Source organism: Crinia signifera, chromosome 4 (genome assembly GCF_055691185.1).
Source record: "Crinia signifera chromosome 4, ASM5569118v1, whole genome shotgun sequence".
In the NCBI taxonomy this organism is placed as follows: Eukaryota; Metazoa; Chordata; class Amphibia; order Anura; family Myobatrachidae; genus Crinia; species Crinia signifera.
In genome coordinates this window covers 119,551,383-119,571,206 of record NC_139220.1, presented here as the reverse complement: position 1 = coordinate 119,571,206, position 19,824 = coordinate 119,551,383, and the positions used below count along the sequence as shown (strand labels likewise).

The 19,824-nt window shown below is 43.1% G+C and overlaps 1 protein-coding gene across 4 annotated transcripts in view; it reads right to left on the bottom strand.

Annotated features, from left to right (window-relative positions):
* The window catches only part of ACSS3 (acyl-CoA synthetase short chain family member 3), a 137,748-nt gene that overhangs the window by 91,147 nt on the left and 26,777 nt on the right, over positions 1-19,824 (bottom strand). The window lies entirely within an intron of this gene.

Below are 19,824 nucleotides of genomic sequence, written 5' to 3'. Positions count from 1 at the left end.
TACATGAACTAAACACAAGACAGACAAGACTTACAACAAATAACACAAAAAAGTCATTTGAATAGCTGAGGCTGTGAGGCTAGAAATGGCTCTTTTAACACCTTTATACATAGGTATAGTAGGATAGATGCCACCTTATAGTTACCAGTCCCGCTCTTGGTGGATAGTCCTTGGACAAGTATTTGTAATCCAAATGAGTGATAGTAAACAGCAGGGTTGCAGTTTCCCTTTCTTACCAGAGTTGCGCTCCGGATATTAGATTTGTAGAAGGTACTCCTGCACCAATAGGACTCCAGCAAGCCACAATGGAGACTTTTAGCCAGCGGACTTTTTACCAGCAGTAATCTGGAGAAGTGACACAGTTCAAAACGCGTTTCTCCGCCTATGTAGACCACATCAGCGGCTTCCTCAGTTGAACTGTGTATGCATATACAAACAGGTTTTATAGCCGCAGTTTTCCCGCGACTCATTAGCGCCATACTTCCTGGTGTGCGCTCCAAGCCTCATTCTGAGCTGCACATATTTATGGTTTCTCGCGGCCATCTTTAATTTGCGTTCCACGCCTCGTTTTAACGTTCCAAACCATTTGTATGTAAACCGGCGGCCATTTTTATTCACGATCTTTAGTGAATGACAGAACTTTTATATTCCAAGCCTCATTTTGGATATCTGAAGGGTTAATCAGCCATCTTGTCTTAATGTACTTCTGAGTTTCGTTTCTCCTGTACATTCTGTAAGTTTCCTTTCCTGCATATCACGTGATGCTACTTCCCCAACTTGTTCCTTTGAACTCTGTGTTATGCACTTCGAGATAACTGTATACCATGCGATTTGTCCGAAACTGCTGTATGCTACACCATGTCCCTATATGGTAACTCTTACTCCCCCCCCCCCCTCTCTAGACACTGTACTTTCCCCACCTCTGTACCTAAATGCCAGCCTATTAGCTTGTCGAGCCTACATCCTATGTATTGTTATAAATATGTGGTACGTCCCCCATTAAAGCCAGAGTTGTACCCTGCATACTTGGTCTCCGATTATTGATCATTTCTATACAGGGTCTCTCTCTCACGGAATTCTAAGGAGTCATCACATTGAGGTCTATCAGGTAAAGGAGGGATAACAATACATCTCCCAACAGCTGGGGGCTCCGAGTCCGGGATTCTGGGTCTGTCCCTAGACTGACAGAGAACTAATCTTTTTGTCATTTTGGGATTGCAGACAGTCAGAATTTGAACCCGTGTATCTCTGTTCCGGGAACAGAAGAACACTTTTACGAAGTCTGGGACTTCTGAAGTCAGGGACTTCACTTCAATGTGCGCACACAGATCTGGGATCTGAACATTGACATTTGTGTCTGGGACACATAGACAGGACCTGGGGTCCGATTTAGTGACCTCAATTTGATCACTCGTCTCCTTATGGCCATTCTTTTCTGTCTTCATTTATTGTATGTTTAAAACTGTCTGTTCTATTGAATATCCTTTGTGTGGTTGGTAAGTGAACACACAATTGATATCTGTATAACCATTGTAAGTGCGGTTGGTAAGTTCACGCACAATAACATCAGGAAAATATTGTTTACTGTATGCCAACAGACTAGCGGCCTTGATGCTTCCTTACCTCTAAGGATAACGCTACGTGAGGCTTCATATACAGTATTCACATAACAACAAGACTCTGTCCACCGTCACGTAGACGGTCTGTTGTTTCACTAACATTTTGTACTTAAAAAAAAAAAAAAAAAAAAAATTATATTAATGGGATGTACTTAGAGGAAATATAGTTCATATAATATTCAGATAAAGACCAACCCTCACAGTCTGCTGCCACAGGTCCCGACCTGCCTGACTGAGACGGCGCCCCTGGTCTGAGTATTAAGAACTTTCCACGCTCCCATTCACAGTCAGAAATATTGATACACAATCATACCCCGACATGGGTGGAAATAATAGTAAGAATAAAACAGTCTATCCACCCCCATTACCTAGTGAAACATGTAAGGAATATGTTGCCCGTAATTCATCCACGGATTACTTCTTAGTTAATCCATGGGTAGACAATTTAGCAGGGTGGACAGAAGCAGTAAGTCCCAACCCTTTCCCCAGAGAAGGATCAAACTACCCTTTCTTCATGGATATGGTCAAAGGTCTTTGTCTAGAGGATAAAGAAGCCTGGCCATATTACACAGCAGATCCCAAGTGGGATATGAAATACATGCGTGCAGGAGGAGAACAATGGCTCATCATTGCTCCCTCCTGGTACGACACAAACTTATCTAAGAAACAGAGAAAGATAAAATCTGTCACAACAAAATTACATAATATAGAAGAATTAAGGTGTAATAAAATACTCAAAAATCTGTCACCACCTCCCTATAGTCCACTATACCCCTCCATTACAGACACAGAATTAATGGCTGTCGGACATCATATCTTGAAACCCACAGCCCCATCATTTGGTGAAACAGGTATAAAACCACCTAAAAAGCCAAAAGAAAAAATAGACCAGAAAGATGAAAAAGACAATAAGTCATCCGAAAACGATGACACACCTCCCTTAGAGGGACATGAAGAAAATGAGGATCAAATGTTAGACAGGATCACAAGACAACAATTAATGGCAAAAAGAATAAACATAGATCCATCAAAAACAATCGATGAACTCAGTCCCAAATCAACAAAATCTGGTGCCATCTATGATGGAACCGCAACCACCCATACACCCTTCATGACAATAGGTGATCAATTACTGACTAAACCCATAGACATAGAGGATCTAAATAGAATAATCAAACACTGCCCAAAACCCACTGTCACAGCAACAGGATGCATTGCATATTTAAAAAAGGCATGTAATGGCAGAAATTACACACAAGAAGATATCAAATTAATTGTCGATAATGTTATAGATCATCACCACGCTTGGGACTGGGATAAGGTTCCAACAATTAGTGTAAAATCCGCAGATATCGACGCCTCAGACTACCCCTTAAATACCACAGAGGGGATAAAGAAAATGTGGACTGAATTAGAAACATACATGGTCCAAGTATTTAAAATGAGATCCTCCCTACCTGTAGCAGTGGCTTGTAAGCAAAAACCCACTGAGACAGTCACTGAATTCTGGAAGAGATTTAGGAAATGTTGGACCGAGGAAGCTGGCCTCTTCCTCGACATGCACCACTTACTCATTTCCACCTTTATCAGTAACTTACACAGCTCCATCTCAACATCAGTAAAGCAGAGTGTCTCTTCTTGGACCTCTGACAGTGTCGAGGAATTTGACACACACCTATACGAAAAAGAAGCAGCAGGTTGTTTTGAAGTAAAAAAACCCGCCACAATTCCTAGTCATAGTTATCAACAAGACAACAGGGGCCCACCAAATAGACAGAGTAGGGCACCCCAATATGGTCAAAGGAAACCCTTCAGACCATCACAAGGCCCACCACACCAACACCATCGGGCCCCTCCTTACAACAGAGATAATAACACTGGCGCAATAGCAAAACAAACAACATGTTACAATTGTGGCCAAGATACACACTTTCCCACCCCAAAGACCACAACAACCATATCGACCTCCACAAGGCCCACACAGGTCTCAACAACCATCTTTCACACAAGGGCCACCCAGAGCAGCCCGTGGCCCCACACCCGTTCAAGAACATGTACGCTTTAGAGTTGACTGGTCCGACCCCACCCTGTGACGGGGCCCGGAGGAGGGTGTCCCATCTTTTGTCCAATTTACCACCCACTGGGAAGATGCACCCCTTGTCACATTATATGTGAATGGGAAGAAACTACCCTTTTTGGTAGACAGCGGTGCCACAACCAGTGTCCTGTGTTCCTTACACTATGATGGTGAATTACAAAAGACTACTCCTTCAATGGGAATCAACGGGATACCCACTGACACTTACCTGACTGACGAACTGACCATACAATCTGAAAACGGACGTTATTTAGGTGAACATCAATTCAGGGTCATCGCAGAATGCCCTGTCAACTTATTGGGAAGGGACCTTTTCAATAAATTCCGCATCTCCATCACACCTTCACCCAAGGGAAGTGGACTTCACGTCACTTCACCACACTTCTTAATGTCCCAAGACTCACTTAACACTTCAATTGACAAAATCAACGCAGGAATCTGGGCCAACGGTCCCTATGACACAGGCTTCATACCCTGTACGCCATACAAAGCCAAACTCAAACCAGATTCAAGTCAAGTATACATCAAACAATATTCACTCTCACAAGAGAAAATTGAAGGTCTTAGACCAATGATACAGGAGTTCTTAGAACAAGGCATACTGAGATATGTTGTCTCACCATACTCAACACCCATCAACCCAGTCTCCAAGGCTGACGGAAGTATTAGATTTGTACAGGACTTGAGGAAGGTAAATGACCTCATAGTCCCAATTGCACCAATAGTGCCAGACATTAACACACTCATTTCAGCCATCCCTGCAGACGCAGTATATTTTACAGTGGTGGATCTGAAGAACGCATTTTTCAGTATCCCGATTGACGCAGAGACCCAATTACTCTTTGCTTTTTCTTTTGAAGGTAAACAACTCACCTGGTGTCGTTTACCACAAGGCTATATTGACTCACCTGTAGTCTATAGCATAGTCCTCCAAGCCACATTGGCTCCATGGCACCCCCCCCATAGTTCTGTCCTGCTACAGTATGCAGACGATCTGCTACTCTGTAGTCCAACGGAGGAGGCCAGCCGGGAGGATGGTATATCACTGTTAAACTGGTTATGTGAATGTGGACACAAGGTGTCCAAAACAAAAATGCAATGGTGTCAAAAGCATGTCAATTACTTGGGTTTTGTGCTCTCTGAGGGAGAAAGGAAAATCAGCCCACAACGCATACAGTCTGTACTGGGCCTGGTCACCCCAGCTACCCAGAAAGATATGCTGTCTTTCTTGGGTATGGTAAATTACTGCAGACAGTGGATTTCTGATTGTTCCTATTACGATAATATCTTGAGACAATGCACACTCAAAGACAAACCCAAAGTCATACAATGGTCAAATGAAATGTTTTCTGCATATGAAAAGCTCAAAGCAATGTTAGTTAAAAGCCCCGCGCTTGGTCTCCCCAACTATGTTTTGCCATTTCACCTGTTTGCAAGGGACACCTGTAAAACTATGGCGGGTGTGCTCACCCAAGTTCATGGAGGCAAAATGCGACCCGTCGCATTCTTTTCAAAGGTAATGCCGGTCACTGTACAAGGAATGCCTGCTTGTCTTCGAGCACTGGCTGCCTGTGCAATGGTTGTTGAAATGGCTGCCGCACTCACTTTAGGACACAGTACCGTTCTCCATACTACACATAACGTATTGTCCATCCTCAAAGGCTTACATACACAACACATGTCAGCCCAAAGACTCAGTGGTTACGAGGTACTCCTACTAGGTAACCCATCACTCATTGTCAAGTACGCAACAAATTCAGAGGGACCGGTGCCCATACTCAATGCCCTTTTAGGCTTAAAAGGACCTGACGACGAGGCACCTCCTCCACATGACTGTTCTCTGACAATTGACTCAGAAACTTCACCCAGAAGTGACATGTCGACTGTGCCCATACCTGACGCCGACATAATTTTTGTTGACGGATCTTGCAGTCGTCCAAATGACAACACGTACCAGGCAGGCTACGCAGTAGTTAAACTTCCTCAAACTGTTCTTGAAGCAAAAGCAGTTCCTCTACAATCAGCACAAGCTGCTGAACTAATTGCTCTCACAAGAACATGCCACCTATACACTGCAAAGCCTGTCACTATTTACACAGACTCCAAATATGCCTATGGCGTTGTCCACGACCATGGTATGATTTGGCAGCGCCGAGGCTTCACAGGCGCTGATGGAAAAGGCATATCACATGCCCAATTAATCACTGATCTCCTACATGCAATCACACTGCCTTCACACATTGCCATCCTCCACTGCAAAGCACACACCGGAGGAAAGGACGATATCTCGCGGGGCAATGCCCTTGCTGACACTGCTGCAAAACAGGCTGCTACCACATCCACATACAATCTCACACTGGCCGTAATCTCGCCACCATCCTTAGATGACACATACTTACTTACGGAATTACAGGCGGCTGCCTCTAACTCTGATTTATCAGATTGGACATACCCAATTCTGCAGAAGAATCCACGGACTGGATTAATCTGCAAAGAGGGGAAACCATGCATCCCCCAAACAAGCGCTTCACTGTTCATAGCACACTACCACGGAGTAGGTCACCACAGTAAAGTCACGACAACACTGCTCCTCACCAATGATTTTTACATCACAAATGCAAAAGAACTTGTAAACCAATATGTTAGCAGATGTATTGTGTGTCTTAGAAACAACCCAAACAACCCCAACAAAGCAAGACACCAGCATCTTGAATACCCAACCACCCCGTTTACTCACCTGCAGATAGATTTTACCCATATACCAGGTACAGGAAAACAAGAATACGCTTTGGTCATAGTTGATATGTTCTCACGATGGCCAGAAGCATTTCCAACAAAGTCCAAAGACGCAAAAACAGTTGCCCGCATTCTCACGCAGGAGATCATTCCGCGATGGGGATGCCCACTACAAATCAATAGCGATAAAGGATCAGCCTTTACTGCAAAAGTCACTGAAGCTCTAGTTAAAGCCTTGCAAATCCAATGGAAATTCCACATTCCCTATCATCCCCAGAGCTCAGGTATCGTGGAACGAATGAATAGGACTTTAAAGGATAAATTGAGAAAAGCAACAGGCGGCACCTTCAGCAAATGGAAGACAGTCCTTCCTATCATACTGGCTGAAATTAGAATGACGCCACAAAAGACTCTAGGTTACTCCCCCTTCGAAGTGCTAATGGGCAGACCCTTCCCCACGCCCTGGGCGAAGAAACCATTAGTCATAGCGGAGGGGGACTTAGAAGTAATAAGAGAAGAATACATAAGATCCCTAATACAGAAACTAGATGAGATTGAACAAAATGTTATCTTTAAAAATCCTTCTCATCCACAGATACCCACCCACCCATTCAGGGTTGGAGACAAGGTCGTTGTGAAGATCCTGCCAAGGAACAAGAACCCGGGAGACTTCGCATACGGACCAGAGACAGAAGTGGTCGCTGTCACAAGAACGGCTGTTCTTACAGACGAGGGACCAACGTGGATCCACGCATCCAGAGTAAAGAAAATCCCAACTTCAGCTGCTATCGACACAGAGGTCGACACCGATCCAGAGATTGACACAGGCCGGACCAGCGAGGTACTAACGAGGGTAGACAACCCTGACCTCCAACAGGACGAGGTACTAACGAGGGTAGACAACCCTGACCTCCACCCTGGAGAAGAACTGCCGGTTGAAGATACCGAGGACGAAGACTTACAACCTCCTGAAGCCGAGGGGGACTTTGAGAGAAATGATTCCCCCCACTTTAGCCCTAGTGACTTTGCTAGGTCTTGCAGTATATATACCCCTTAAAGCTGAAGTAGATATAACTCGAGATGACGAACTGTTAACCCTATGGTATAATTCATCTAATACCCATGTTGCCACATTTGTGCTTGACTATTTCCAATTCCCAAAACTAGCTAGAAAGAGAGAAAAAATCGATCAAGCCATGCGAGCATCATCATCCAACTTAAGGCCCGAAGTTATTTATATCTGTGTAACAAGTGATTACTGGGGACACGACTGTGATTACTGGGGAGCAGCAGCCTGGAATACAGGAGATCGATGGGGCTATCACCCCACCGAGGCTCTCAGTAGAAAGGATAAGCACGATAAAACCCTCATAGATAGAATGACTATCTCCAAGCGTACCACTATCTGCACTTCCTCTAACGCAGACCGACCCCACGGGTACTGGAAACCTAAGACCCTCAAGCCCTGTCAGTTTACGATAAATATAGAAAACCCCAACCCCCAAGACAGCGGCCTGTACGTATTTGGACTTCACTTCCCCCGAGGCCCAGTCCCTAGCTACCGGCAAACCTTCTACCTAAAGGATATGTATAATGATAAAAACTATGTCCCCAGTGCACAAAGGGGAAGGGATGACACAGGTAAGCCTCTTATGCCACACATAGTTAAGTTCAAAGACATGTTAGCTATCAACAACCCCACTTATGAAGATACTATAGCTATGGAAACTGGATTCTCAGATGTTAATTTTTGGTTGGAATGGATGAAATATAATGCCCATAAAAGTAATAATACTGATTGTTATGTATGTGCTAAATCTAGACCTCATCTAGGTACTGTCCCCCTGAATATACCAGAATCAGAGGATAAATGCTTTTTTACCTTGTACACTGATAATAAGACATTAGATAATGAATGTGAGTCATGGAAAAGGAATTACCCCATTTTGTCTAAACACACCAACCCAGGTAACACTATCACCATCTACCCAGGTAATTACACTTGTTATTACTCAAATATCACCAATGGAGCTGATTTGAAAGTATTTCCTGAAGGATTCTGTGCCACTCGCAGATTCTTTGCCCTACCCATTATGAAAAAGTCCCTTGGTGATATTTATTTTATCTGTGGTGATATGAAAATTAGAACCAGACTCGAAAAAACATGGAAAGGAGAATGTGCCCTGGCTAAAGTCATTATGCCTATCCACATTCTACCCTCCAGCATTGAAATACCCACACCTGCACCCACAACAAAACCACTAGACATTATTAGAAGTAAAAGAGAAACACCTAAGGAAAGTTTTGATCCTCATGTATACATAGATACTATTGGTGTCCCAAGAGGGGTCCCAGATGAGTTTAAAGCACGAGACGAAGTTGCTGCCGGCTTTGAATCACTGATACCCATTGTGACAATCAATAAAAATGTAGCATGGATAAATTATATGTATTATAATCAGCAGAGATTTGTTAATGATACCCGAGATGCTTTGAAAGGTATAGCTGAACAATTAGAGGCCACCTCCCAGATGACATTCCAAAATCGAATGGCCTTAGATATGATTCTTGCTGAAAAAGGAGGAACTTGTGTGTATATTAATAAAGTAGCAGGATGCTGTACGTACATACCTGACAACACAGGTCCCAACGGTAAAATCACTTTAGCTATTAAAAAGTTAGAAGATCTATCCATCGAACTCAAGAAGAACTCAGGTGTCACCGACCCCTGGAGTGCTTGGTTTGGATGGATGAACAATTGGAAACATGCCTTAGCTCAGCTAGGCATTTTCCTACTTGTAGTACTGATATTATTTATGATTATTGCTTATTGTGTTTTCCCCCTGTGCAAGAAGATTGGGGCAAAGTACCTAGACAATGCTACACCTGTTATGTATGCTGACTTGTCTGCCAAGACCCCTTCCCCAGAAGATTACGCTGCTTATGTCACACAGCAACGCCAGAAGAGGGAAGCCGTTTATAAGAATCAGATAGTCTGAGAGACTATGATTCTAAGAGGGGATTGAAGGGTTATCAGCCATCTTGTCTTAATGTACTTCTGAGTTTCGTTTCTCCTGTACATTCTGTAAGTTTCCTTTCCTGCATATCACGTGATGCTACTTCCCCAACTTGTTCCTTTGAACTCTGTGTTATGCACTTCGAGATAACTGTATACCATGCGATTTGTCCGAAACTGCTGTATGCTACACCATGTCCCTATATGGTAACTTGTACTCCCCCCCCCCCTCTCTAGACACTGTACTTTCCCCACCTCTGTACCTAAATGCCAGCCTATTAGCTTGTCGAGCCTACATCCTATGTATTGTTATAAATATGTGGTACGTCCCCCATTAAAGCCAGAGTTGTACCCTGCATACTTGGTCTCCGATTATTGATCATTTCTATACAGGGTCTCTCTCTCACGGAATTCTAAGGAGTCATTACATTGAGGTCTATCAGGTAAAGGAGGGATAACAATACATCTCCCAACAATATCGTATTACTCTGTAGTCAGCAATGATTCTGTGTGCCGTATTTTATACCGGAAGTAAATGTATTCCAAGCCTCTTTATTTGTAAGCCCTCAGAGCCAAGCCTCGATATACACAGCCATATTTATTTCATGCCGTTCTAGCTCCAGCCATCAGTTCAACCAAAAATAACATAACAACATACAAACATATAATAACAAGACAATAATTTTAATGGTACTATTAATCATATCATTATAGCAGAAAAATCCTCCCAACCCATAATGGAGCCCATACACTGTCCGTTGTGTACGGCTCCGTTCTGTACTATGCGATGCGCGCTCCCGCGCATCACATAGTACGGTACAAAAAGTATGTGCTGCACATACTTTTTGTACTAGGTACACATCGGATCGGATCGCAGTGCATGCACACTGCATGCACTAGGGATGCGATCCGATCCGATGTGTACTATTTAAGTCCCAAACGGATCCGTTAAACGGACCGTGTATGGGCTGCTTCAGAATTATTATTATTAAATATGAATAAATATAAATATGAAAATAAAAATGAAAATAAATAAACAATAACTATAAGGTGGCATCTATCCTACTATACCTATGTATAAAGGTGTTAAAAGAGCCATTTCTAGCCTCACAGCCTCAGCTATTCAAATTACTTTTTTGTGTTATTTGTTGTAAGTCTTGTCTGTCTTGTGTTTAGTTCATGTAAAAGTGCACTTTCATGTATTTTATTCTGTCTATTATATTTTATAAATAAAATGCTTGATAACCCTTTTAAATCGCACTGAAAACCCAGGTTATTGCCAGGTTGCTTCCGGGTCAAGGTGGAGTGTGAAAGCGCCAAACCTAATAGCCCAGGTCCACCAACCTGGCACTTCGACCTAGGTTTTAAAAATGGTTAAACCCAAATCGCCCCAAGGCATAACAGGTGACCCAGGTTTAACACATTGGTGAACTGAAATGTGTGAAAAAAATCAACCGCTTGAGTGCGTAAATGGGACTAAACCAGATTTAATGGGCACGATAAAATCTGCTATTTGAATATCGCCCCATGATCTCCCTTCACTTTAGATGGGAGATCAAATGTGATTATATCATGACTGAACCAGCAGAATCGGGATAGCTGTTATTGAGTGCTTCTGTCTGTCATTTTGGAGGAGTATTAAACTTTGTTGCTGCTTGTGCAGATATTTAATTGAATCAGAATCAGCTTTATTGGCCAGGTATACTAGCGTAAACTAGGAATTTGTTTTCGGTTTGCTGTGCAGAAGCCAGGTGGGTAACAAGTACACAGCATACAGTATAAGCAATAAACAATATAAACAGGTGGGGGAACATGTACAGTCATACAGAAAGTTATTCCGAGGGGACACCGTGTTAGATTATGTGCAAAGGGTTATGGCGTGACTAGACAGTGAGAGTTCATGAGTTCAAGTGTCAACAGGTGAACCGCTTGAGGAAAGACTTTTTAGGCTTCTGGTGGACCTGGTGGGAATAGCCCTGTAGCGTCTGCCTGATGGCAGCAGGTTAAACAAGCCATGGCCAGGATGTAGTTGGTCCTTGACTATCTTCATTGCCCGCTTTTTTACTCTGGACAGGTACAGATTCTTGACAGGGGGAAGGTCTGTCCCTATTATCTTCTCTGCAGTTCTGACTACCTTTTGAAGTCTGCATTTGTCTCTCTCGCTGGTGGACCCGTACCAGACCAGAAATGAGGAGCACAGTACAGACTCCACAATTGCAGAGTAGAAGAGGAGCAGAAGCTTCTGTGGGATGTTGAAAGTCCTCAGTTGCCTAAGAAAGAATAACTGCTGCGCTTTACAACAATAATATCAGTGTTGGGCCCCCATTTAATGTCCCAGGAGATTGTGGTTCCTAGGAACTTGAAGGAGTCCACTAGCGACACCACACTATCAGCAGAGAAACACCAATAGCCTTCTTCCTAAATTTCACTACCATCTCCATTGTTTGTTACTTTTGGAAAAGATAGAGAAACTATTCAATGGGCTACTGTATCTGGGATTTTTTTCAGTGAGAGTTCATCAGAATGTGTGTCTCCTCACTGAAGTATGCGCCGACAGACAGCCACATGTGAGTTGTGCACAAAGAACCACTACTAGGAATCACTGTGATAGCGGAAGCTATTACACTGCTTCCAGCTCCTAGCTAGGATGAATGGATTGTGATAAATATGCCTTTAAATAAAGTTTATAAGGTAAAGCAATAGCAAGCAGTTTTTAGATCAACATTCAATTGTTTTTTAGATCAACAATAGGTCCTACAGCATTATTTCTAAACAGCAATAAAAGAAAACCTACTGCATCTTACTAAAACATATGGAGGTTGGGTAGGAAATTCCAAGAGTCGGCATTCTGGCGGTCAGAATCCCAATGTATTTTAACCTTAACCCACCAGTCCCACAGCCTAAACATATTTACCCCACCCTAACTCTTTCCTCCATTCCCACAGACTAAGGGGGAAATTTACTAAAGGAAATTTGTAAAAAAAATAGGTGTATTTGTATCCAGAAATACACTTTTTGACATTTACTATCCCGAAAATACGGCAATTCGTAGTCGTATTGATGTACTATCAATACGAATAGCCGTATTTTCGGGATAGTAAATGTCAAAAATAAGTGTATTTCTGGATACAAATACACCTATTTTTTACAAATTTCCTTTCGTAAATTTCCCCCTAACTGTAACCCCAAACCAAGAGGTGGTTCTAAAATACTGCAAAGTATTTGTTTGTATCTTTGAGGCAAATGGGTGGCAGACCCAGTCTTGTAGAACCTCTGGTGGTTAGGAAGTACTTGAGGCGGTAATCTGGTCTGTTTTCTTTCTTCTTGCCATCATACTAACTTAAGTTTTATGGTTATCAATAAATTGATGATCAAATCTCATTCCAGCTCTTGGAGCTCGATTCAATTCAGAGTGATATGAATAGCACTCCAAAATGGGTCTCGGAGCTATTGAAATGTCCCTTTTGTGCCCTGGACATAGGGCCTAATTCAGACCTGATCGCAAAGCACCTTTCTTTCTCAAATGGACAAAACTATCTTGCACTGCAGGTGGGGCAAATGTAATATGTGCAGAGAGAGTTAGATTTGGGTGGGGTTTCAAACTAAAATCTAAATTGCAGTGTACAAATAGAGCAGCCAATATGTGTCCTGCATAGAAACAAGATAACTTGCCCAAATCTAAATCTCTCGTCATACAGTATGTTACATTTGCCCTGTCACGACCACCATGGCTGCTACCCAGTTCACAAGAAAAAAGAATATGGTGCAGCGCTGTGTTGAATAATATATATAAATAACAATTTTATGGCCAACAATAGACAGACAAGACTTACAACATATATAAAAACTTGATTAGTCCATTCCCATCTCAACCAACTGGGTTTTAGTAATTCGTTAGATGCATGCAAAAAAAAAAAAGTATATATATATATATATATATATATATATATATATATATATATATATATATATATATAAAAATAAATACTCCTAGATTGTTAGGAATCAAGAGTCAATACTTGATGTGCACATGCAAGATTTTGAATTAGAGTATACTTATGTTAGTCTCCAGTTTTGAGGCAGGGATGGGGCATTCCTTAGGGCTTTTAAAGATACCACGATGTTGTCTCCGACCGTTGGTGCAAATTCTTTTACCCGGTCATATCCAAGAACGAACGGTTGGTGTCTGTCGCCAAATGGTGTCCCCTCTGACCTCTCTACGCGTTTCTCCGCCTCGTTATACGTATCAGCGGCTTCCTCAGGAGTGGTGTGGTTTTTCTTGTCCTGCTACCCAGTTCCCCTGTGCTGTGCCTAGCCCTAAGACCTATATCAGCGTGTCTCCTGCCTTGGCACTCACCTCCGCTGCTGTTCCCCATGCTGGTAGTGTGCATGCTCTCGCGCTGTCACCGCCAGGTGACAGTGGTGGTGTGTACTCTTGTGCCATGCGGGGTCTGGGAGGTGTGAGACATGACCCACCATGATGGGTCTGTGTCTGGTCAGGCCTCTGGCTGGAAACGCCGGCAGCAGCGCATCCACGTACAATCACCGCCGGCTGGTTTCTGTCGCCTCCTCTGGCGGCGCCCATCTTTTGGGATCCATCAGCCTATGCTGCGCGGCTCCATTTAGTGCTGTCAAGCAGCAAGCCAATCACGGCGCAGCTTCCCCTTCAAATACTGACTTGCCGGGCAAGAGCGGCAGTCAGTACAATGATGTCTATCTGCACGCATCATTGAACTCTTCTGGCTGTCTGTAGCGTTCACTAAAGTTTCTGCGCCTCCGGTGAAGTCATTCTCAACTCCTGCTGATCGTCTCACTGCTATACCTTATCATCACGAACATGCTGCGGCCTATACGGACTGGACAAGGTTAGCCCCCAAAGGGGTATTATCTTTCTCCTCATTCCTGACGGTTACTCTCCGTGGTCACTACTGGTCCTGCAGCCACGATCCTACTCAGCAAGATCATTCAGACTTCATCATCCAATCTTCATCCAACCATCCAATTATTCTTTCAATCATTCAATCCTCATCCAATCCTCATCCAATTCTTCAACCAATCATCCAATACTTCTTTCAACTACCCAATTACCAAGCATCTTCAATCTCTCCAATAAAGTATTGTATATTATTGACTTTATCATATCAGAAACTACAGTTTTACTATTGTGCCATTATTCATATCCTGTATCGCAGTATCTTCATTAAATAAGGTTTTACTTTATCTCAATGCTTCACTCCCTTCTGTCGTTGATGTAACAACCTTATATTCACGAAACGGTGGAGCAGTGGAGCATTGTTTTGTCCATTTGAGAAAAAAAGGTGCTTTGTGATCAGGTCTCAGCATATAGTCATGAAATTTTGGTTACTGCGCCTTAAACCAGGTGTTTAGACACGGTAACCAGCATTCTCCACCTGACATAATGCTGTTTGCCCTGGTTAAAAACAGAAAATTCCATAAACTGCACTCCAGGAGGTGTGCGCACAGGAATTCTCTTTTTCAGCTTAACAGTGCGGTCAATTGAATAGCTCCATGAATTCATCTGGGACTGTTCATATCATGCTAAACTGATTCATGCCCATAGTGTCTGTATGATTATAGGACTAAGTTTGTGTCACATGGTCTAGTTTTACATAGCCAGCATATGCTGTCAAAAGGTTTATTAAATGTATTTTGGATTCTGTTAATAATAACACTTCTAGCATAAAAAATTATCAGATTCATAAATATTAGATTATCTGTGAGGAGTGAAATAAAACACATTACAGACTGAAGGAAATAAAAAAAAAAGTGTTGATTATTCTTGTGTAATGAATACATTAAACATCACAAGAGAGAAAATCAAAGAAAAGATAAAAGCATAAAATACTCAAATGTCCTCTTTGCTCTAGATATAACTGAAGGAGCAGTGCAAGAACAGCTTGTCCCCCTGATGAAGGCTTTTGGTCATGTAAACACTTCGAAATTCCATCCCTATAGACCATATTTTATTTAACAAAAAATTATTTTATTGGAGGAATCGGTAGAAAAATGTCAATCCGTATAATGAACGTTCAGCGTCAGATTTACAGCAGATAATTACTTTCAGGTTTTGATCATCACACTGTACATTTTGGATACTTTGCCAATAAAACCTGACATTATTGATGATTCAATTCTTAGGCTGTGTACACACGGGGCCATTTTGTCTAATATCGCGGGCAATAAGGTCGCTGAGCGACCATATTGCCCGCGATGGGAGTGTGCACCGTACACCATATTGCCCGCGATGGGAGCGCGCTCCGGTTTTCTCCCCCGTAGTGATCGCTGGTCGCAGGAACATGCCCCTGCGACCAGCTGATTTCCACTGCCGGGCTCCCCCCGGCAGTTTTTTTTTCCATCAGCGACCATCTCTGGTCGCTGATGCAAACGGGACACAGTGATATATCGCTCATCGCGAGCGATATATATATATCCCCGTGTGTACGGGGCTTTAGTGTGACATATTTATGCTTAAAGTAATTTTAAGCTCTCCAGAATACATTAGTGTAAATTATGTTCTGGTTGAACATTCACAAAAAAAGCTAGAACAATATGGACAATTTAATTATATGTGTGAAGGGTACCACTAGCAATAATTAATCAGCATTTATGTGGTTATATGCCTGCCAACTCCAATACTAGCACAATTACTGCAAATCTATTGGGCCTCTTGCGAGCCCCACGAGGGGATGCCGATTACTGCGCTCGCCACACTATATAAAATCATTATGAGCAGGTCAAATATCGGTTCAGATCACGTCGATATATCAGCCGATATTGCATCGGATATATCGGGCGCCGTGAAAATACACTAGTACCAAAATATTACTTAAAAGACACAGTATTGTTACAATTTTTTTTAGCATGACTCCAATCTCTTGTTACCGAAAGACTTAAGCAGGTCATAAACTGGACGGAAGGAATGGATATAGAGGTGGATATAGTGCCAGCTGCTGCTACAGATGGAGCCGGGCTCCCTTTTGCTGGCAAATCGCCAGAACGTCACCGCTGGCGATGCGCCAGCAGCCCGGCATCCATCTGACTGAGATGCACGCGCGTCTCAGTTTCCGGGCGGCGGGGTGACAGGAACCCTGTCCGTCTCCGCTTCAGGGAGACTGACTGGGTTAGGGGGGGGGGTGCGGGGAGGCGGTGGGGACCCCAAGTGACCACCGACAAGCCGGCGGGGACCCAGGGGAAGCCGGCGGAAGGGGACGCGGGCGCATCTCGTGCACATACCTCTCCTTTCGCATATACAGACGGCGGGTGGTGGGGGTTGGCGGCTGGCGTCGCCATCGCCATCCCCTGCAAAGAAGAGACCCGCTCCATCTGTACCTCTATGACTATGGATGTGAGAAGATATAGATTGTAAGCTTGCGAGCAGGGCCCCCCTACCTATAGGTCGGCTAGTTTCTACCCAGTTTGTTTAATCCCTGTTTCCAATTGTAAATTGCAACAGAATATGCTGCGCTATATAAGAAACTGTAAATAAAGAATAAATAATCTATGCAAATATCACCACTGTTGCAAAGAAGTTATCGGTCGCACAATACTATGGTTGTGCAGATTGTCCAAAGCAACTAAAACACAGGGTTCGGTAATACTAAGGGCCAGACGCACTAAGCTTCAAAAGTGATAAAATGGAGAGTGATAAACAACCAACCAATTAGATCCTGCATGACATTTTTCAAACACAGTCTGTGACATGGAAGTTAGGAGCTGATTGGTTGGTTGTTCATCACTCTCCATTTATCACTTAGTGCATCTGACCCTAAAGGTGCCCACACACTAGAAAGATCTGCGATCTTAAGATGTGCGCATAAATAATTTAGCATTGAAATCTATTGTCCATCCTGGACAAAAGATTTCAGGCAAGCGCACATCTTTTACAAAAAATTATTTTAAGATCCAATGGGTCTTCCTATGGATCTTTTGTTAAATCTTCTGATCTTTCATGCAGCATGTAAGATCAGAAGATTTAGCAAAAGTTTGGACATGCCTGAGCTAAATTATTTGTACAGTAGCTAAACACTCACTTTTTTTTTTTTTTTAAGATTTTACAAATGGACAAATGAAATCTCCAACACAGATAGGATTGTAACACTACCTTACAAAAACTTTGTAGTATATATTAATATAAAGCAAGGAGGGGCGGAGCTTACAGGAAAAAGGAGTATTTATTATCAGTGAGACCTACAGCGTAAAAATCACAAAAGGTCATTAACACTTGCAACAAAATCATAGTTGCAAATAAAATGCACTTGGCATCTCATACCTAAAGGGGTGTACACACGGGCTGTAGCTGGGAAATTTTGACTTTGCTTATACCAGAAAATGCAGGGACCCACCTGGTAATTCAGTCCAGGGATCATGCCGAGGCATTCCCGGGTTGGCCCCTTTCATACCAGAAAAGTCCCTGAAATGACTGATATGGGAAGGAGGCAGGAAGGAGGTGGGCAGGAGCTGGGATGGCGGCGTAGGCGGTGGGCAATACTCACCCTGGGTTACTGGTCCTCAGTGCAGGCCGGTGATCCACAGAGGTGGTGGGCGTAGAGGACAGGTCAGACGGCGGGTGCAGATGACGGCCAGGACCCCGGGTTGAACCCGTGAACAACCCAGCTCCATAGCAGGGTTGAAATCCCGGCAAATTTTCCCGGGCTTTTTGGCCCGGGAACCTTACAAACCAGCGCTAGTCGCGGGTTGTTCCCAGGCCCAATCTGGACCTGGTGTGAAAGGGGTATTAGTTCAAATCTCCCAGTCACTAAACAGCCTAATAGACACTGCAACATCTAGCAAGAATATTCTTGCCTTCAGTGTCTATTTGGCTAGGCGATAGCGATGCATGGCTTTGCAGCGTCCCTATCGCCCGCCGGGGCAATTCTGGGGCACATTCTAAGTGATTTTGACGATATAGTCAAAATCATTTAGATGAGTCACCTTGGCTGTACACAGCTAAACCTACAATTTGAGAAGGCATTTATAAAATTTGTGGTTTTTCCTCTAGCAAGAGCTATTGGGACAGTAAATAATTATATCCCTGTGTATACAACATGGATCAAGCTGGTTTAGCAATTATTGGCCATTTAGATCCATCGGTCAAAGCTGCCAGTCCTTAGCGGCTTTGACAAACTGCAGGTTAGCAAATCTAGCTGTATATCTTTTTAGAATGTGCTGTGTCAAAGTCTTATCATATGAGCTGTTCTTATCTGTGGAAGCATTCCGTATCTCTCAGTGTAAGGTGCCCACACACTAAAAAGATCTGCAATCTTAAAATGTGCGCATAAATTAGCCTTGAAATCTTTTGTCTGTCCTGGACAAAAGTTTCAGGCAATCGCACATCTTCACCATTGATTTTTCTTAAGATCCCGTGTGCGTTCCTATGGATCTTTTGATAAATATTCTGATCTTTCATGCAGCACGTAAGATTTAGCAAAAGATCCACGGGAGTGCACATCGGACCGAAATCGTCCAATTATCGGTAAACATCGGCCGATTTATCGGAAATCGGCCAAAAAATCGTTCTAGTGTGTGTGTGCACCTTTAGTATAAAGGAATGGGGTTGTGAATGCAGGTGCTCTTGTAAAGATCCACAATGTACACATGTAGCTCACCTGTTCTTAAGCTAAAGTGATTGTGTAATGGGGCCTACACACAGGGCGATTTGAGGGCATTTTCTAAGCAATCTCACTAGATTACTTAGAAAATCCCCAACATCGCTCTGTGTGTAGGGGCCATAGCGATGTAAGTCGCTATCGCCATGCAAATAATATCCAGCAAGCTAGATGAATCTAATGAGATCACCTTTAAGGGCCAGTGGTTTCACTGGAGAACACTGGCCCTGACAGATCACTCAACACACATCACCGACAGATCACTGTGCTGCATTGTGTGCTGAGCGATCTATATTGCACAGATCACTCAGTGTCGCCCCATGTGTGTAGGCCCCTTAACAGTGGGAAGGGAACGATGGTAAGTGAAAGAAAAAAAAGCCCACAAGAGAAGCTCTATATATCTAAAATATATTCCATGAATTACTTTTAAAATAAGTAAGTGCTCTTTCAACTCTATAAATAAATTAACTGTGCCTAGTAGATATAAGTATATGGCAGCAGCATAAACCAGGCTACTCTTTTTTTCCAATACCGTGTGTACCACTATCTATTTAGCGCCTGATTGAGAATTGTATTTCTATTTGTCTGAGAGGTCAGTATTGCTGGCCATACATTATACCAGGGGTGGGGAACCTCCGGCCCGCGTTTGACTGGCCCACTCAGGAGTCCAACGGCTTTCCCAGGATTCAAGGAAGGGGAGATCTAGCGAGAGGCATTTTAACCGGAGCA